The 4,357-nt window shown below is 52.2% G+C and overlaps 1 protein-coding gene across 6 annotated transcripts in view; it reads left to right on the top strand.

The window, feature by feature from the left end:
* Window positions 1-156: 156 nt before the first annotated feature.
* Window positions 157-4,357, top strand: part of TMEM268 (transmembrane protein 268) — a 28,528-nt gene continuing 24,327 nt past the window's right edge. For 4 of the 6 annotated variants that reach the window (XR_003901847.1, XM_029920069.1, XM_029920070.1 and 1 more), the window contains exon 1: window positions 1,615-1,980. The gene's annotated coding sequence lies outside the window, so the exon portion shown is untranslated. The other 2 variants (XM_029920066.1, XM_029920067.1) reach the window with 2 other exon arrangements.

Here is a 4,357-nt window from a genome sequence, read left to right as displayed (position 1 = left end):
TGCGAGCCCAGATTGGAGCGGCGCGGCCGCCTGGGCGTCCCCTCCCGGCCTGGGGTCGGCGGCCGGGCTCTCCGCGCGCCCCGGGTCCCGTTCCCGCGCGTGTAGTGCGTGGGAGCCGGTCTCGGGCGGCTCCTGGGAGCCGGGGGCCAGTGGCGGGGGGCGGGGTTCCGCGGTGAAGGAGACCCGGGGTAGCAGACCCTGGAGCTGCCCAAGGCCAAGGCCGGTGTAGCGGGACAGCCACGGCCCGAAATAGCCCGGTGCTGCTCGCACTCCGTCCCGGACAAGCTCTCTTTGACCGTGGGTAGTTCACTTTCATTTCTGGGTCTTAATTTCCTCATCTGCAAAATGGAGAGCTTGGACCCATTGTCTTTTAAGGCTTTTCCACCCTGAAACTTAAGTGACAGGCCCTCTTACGGCCTTTTGTTGGGGCTTTCCAGTTTGATGAAAACAACCTGACTCGTGAAATCTGTTAAGCTCTGTCTCGCTCTCTCGCTCTCTCACATCCATCTCAGTGAGGCACAAGGTTCCTGGGGAGACTGGGCATTCTGTCTGCACAAATGGAGACCTTTGCTCAGCGGGACTTAAGGATCTCGTCCTTAGTAGGGGCTCACCACCTAATTAAAAAAAGACGTATGACTGGAAGGTCCGGTTAAAATGCAGCATCAGCAAAAGAAACTAAGGAAACTGGGGAGTGGATGACCAGTTAGTTGCTGGAGCCCCAGGCCTGTGCTTACTCGCTGGCCCTGCCTCCTCCCTGGTGTCTGGTTCTCTCCCCCGAGTCCCCCTAGGGCTGGTGTGGGGGCTGAGCAGAATGGTGAGCCCCGGGCCACACTGGAAGGTGACGGGTCCATGTCCGCCCTTGGCCAGTGTTGCCAAAACCCCTTGCACCCTCTGCAGCCACCACTGGCTACAGGGGGAGTGCAGAGCGCCCTGACTGGGCCCATCCTGGCCTCTGGTCTGTACCTCTCTCTGCTTGGCGGCCCCTTCTCTCTCCACCTTGGCAAAGCCTTTCCCCTACTGCAAGGTTCTGAGGCCCCGTGTTCTGCCTGCTCCCTTTGACTGCCTAGTTTGGTCACTGTTTCTTATTTCTCTTTCTGAGTTCATCTTTCCCACCCCATGGGATTCCCCAGCAGGGAGGGGTGACCAAGGACTTGAAGATGTTATTTTTGGTGTTAAGAGTCGAGAAAGCACAAGGCCTGACACTTGGAGGTTCTTAGGGAATGTTTGTGGAGTGCAAATAGTGACAGGCGTATTCCTTCCGTGATTCCTATATGCCCTGAGCTGCTCTGTGTGATTTACATGCACAGCCATTTTTAGCCTCAGTTACCATTATTATCCCCCCTTACGTGTAAAGAAACCGAGGCAGAGAGAAGTTAAGTGACTTGCTCTGGGTCACACAGGTGGGAAACAGCTCGAGGGTACAAGTGCCTTTTAGCCATCATACATTAATTATTTCAGGCAGATGACTGACTTTAAAAAATTTTTTTAATGTCTTTATTTATTATTGAGAGACAGAGCATGAGCATGAGAGGGGCAGAGAGAGGGGGAGACACAGAATCTGAAGCAGGCTCCAGGCTCTGAGCTGTCAGCACAGAGCCTGACGTAGGGCTGGAACTCACAAACTGTGAGATCATGACCTGAGCCGAAGTCGGGCACTTAACCGACTGAGCCACCCAGGCATCCCATGACTGACTTCTCCTGATTGGGACTTTGTGGGAGGCTCATTGGGCCAACTGGGGTGCTGGGATTGCTTCTCAAAGCCAATATCCAAGTTGATTTTGCAACTAATGGAAACTTTCCATAGGGGAAGGCTGTCCGGACAGCTGAAGCTTGTGGGTGGCCCCTCCTGCCTGGAGGATGGAGGGCAGGCTCCTGGGTCCCACAGGCCTTTCTGGGACTCCCAAACAGCTTCTCTTCTCTGGGCTGCAGGCTGCTAAGCTGTGATGACCCTGTGTTTCTGGCCCGGGAAATGGATCTAAGGTTTATATTTGCCTCATGGGCTCAGGAGGTGATCAGGGGAGGCTGGGAAGGGCTTCAGAGATTGCCAAGTGACCCGGCAGACTTCCTTGCGCTGTTGTTGATTTTCGGCATCTGGGGCATGCAAGATAAAAGGAAGGAAGTAAGGGGTGGTGTCACAGCCTGGTTAGTGCTGCAGTATTTGGGAATGCCTGCTGTGGGCAGGCCTTGGATGAGGGGCAGGGGAGGGAGGCATCTCGGATGCCAGCAGGGGTTGGCCGCGAAGCATGCCTGGGAGACAGCCTGCCTAGACACACTCTCCCCTCCCCTCCTTTCGCTAGGTGCATTAAAGAACAGGCTCAGAGATGGCCAGACCTGAGTCCTGAGGCTCAGGGCCTAGGGATTATGGGCTTGGCTTCTGGAATCAGATGGCCTGGGTTCCCCTCTTGGCCCTACAGCTTCCAGCCCCTCCCCCTCCCCCGCGTCATGGGCAGGTCTTTTTACGTCTTTGAGTTTTCTCTTTCTGAGGAAAGAGATTTGCTTGGTGAGCAGGGTCCTGGATGTCATGTCTGTATCTCTTTCTGGTATCCCTGTGGCAGCTATGCCAGGGAGGATTTTCTGTACCCATTTTACAGATGAGGATGGCAAGGCTCGGGGAATTAAGTACCCTGCCACAGAGCGTGAGACTGGCTGAGCAGGGATTCAAATCCAGGCTCTTGGGTATTCAAGTCATTGCTTTGTCATAACGTTTTGTTGCTTTGTGGTCTCAGAGCCCAGTACAGGGCAGGTGTGTGTTACTTGTTAGTGACCCCAAGTGATCTTCTGGAGCTTCAAGTCCCTGCTGGCTTGAGGTGCCTGCAGTCTGCTCAGACACACGGGCCCCCGACTTGGAAAGCCCCCCTCCGCCAACCCGGTTTAATGCTCTGCTTTCACCATCTTGAAATTCTTCGTCATTTTTGAACAAGGGACCCCACATTTTCATTAGGCGCTGGACCCCACAAATTATGTAGCCAGTCCTTTTTAAAAGACTGAGAGAAACGGAGGGTGGTGAGGGTGTGGGAGTCAGCCTCCCTTCTTTAGGGGATCTGAGCATGGAGGTCAGCCCTCGGGCCAGGTTGGAATTAGGCAGACGTGTGCCACCAACAGGGGACCTTGGTTTTCACCAGCGTCAGGGACTATGGCAGCAAAAACCGATTCTACGGGACGTTTCGCCAAGATGGTTAGTAAGGCTGGTGTGTCATCCAGGGGCATGGGCGAGGTTTTCCTTGGCGATGGGTAATTCTCAGGGCCCCCGGGGACACATAACAGAGAGGGTAAGTGTGCAGGCTCCGGCCAGAATGCGTGGCGCTGGAGGCTCTGCTGTGGCATCAAGAAAATCCCCACGAAAGGCATTTCTACTTCTGTTGATGACAGTGGCTTAGGGTCATGGCCATGCCCACTGTGCTCTCAGTGGCCCAAATCCTGAGACTTTGGAAGCATTCCCAAGATCTTTTCGTGCTAAATACCAGGAGGATGCATTGCCTTCTTCACCCTCCTGTTTCTTGTCTCCTAATAGGGAACAGGAACCGTTTCACTGACAGTATTTCTAGTATTGCTATTTTAGCTCTGGCCACCTGGAAGCTCAAAACCAAGTTCTTGGCTCAGGCATGACAACTGTGCCAAACCTCAGAGCAGCAACAGTGAGAGCTGGTATTTGTGGGATGTTTCCTTTGTTCCAGATGCCCTAGTCTGTCCTTTATATAGATCACCGCACCGATTCTTTGTGACAGCCTTGTAGGGAAGGTACAACTGTTTGAGGATAGGGAGCTAAATCTCTTTGAGGTGAAAGCACTTGCCCAAGTTTACATAACTAGTAGGTAGTAGAACTGTTGTTTAAACTGGTTAGTCCGAACCTGAGCCCAAACTTCCATGGCCTCTGCTGGGGACCCTGCTTGCCTGAATATCTGGGTATTTTTGTAATTCATGGTTGTCATTTCCTTCCTTCTGTCCTTCCCTCCTTTCTTTCTCTCTCTCTTTTTCTTCTTTCTTTCTCTCTCTCTCTCTCTTTCTTTCTTTCTTTTTTTTCTTCCTTCCTTTCTCTTTCTTTCTTTCTTTCTTTCTTTCTGTCTCTCTCTCTCTCTCTCTCTCTCTCTCTCTTCCTTCCTTCCTTCCTCCCTCCTTCCCTTCCTTCCTTCTTTTCTCTCTCACTCTTTTCTTTCTCTCTTTCTCCCTTTCTTTCTTTCTTTCTTTCTTTCTTTCTTTCTTTCTTTCTTTCCCTTCCTCCCTTCCTTCCTTCCTTCCTTCCTTCCTTCCTTCCTTCCTTCCTTCCTTCCTTCCTTCCTTCTTTTCTCTCTCACTCTTTCTTTCTTTCTTTCTTCCTTTCTTTCTTTCTTTCTTTCTTTCTTTCTTTCTTTCTTTCTTT

This window comes from Suricata suricatta, chromosome 13 (genome assembly GCF_006229205.1).
Source record: "Suricata suricatta isolate VVHF042 chromosome 13, meerkat_22Aug2017_6uvM2_HiC, whole genome shotgun sequence".
Classification (NCBI taxonomy): domain Eukaryota; kingdom Metazoa; phylum Chordata; class Mammalia; order Carnivora; family Herpestidae; genus Suricata; species Suricata suricatta.
Note: the sequence above shows the minus strand (reverse complement) of the source record. Positions and strands in the feature narration are given on the sequence as shown.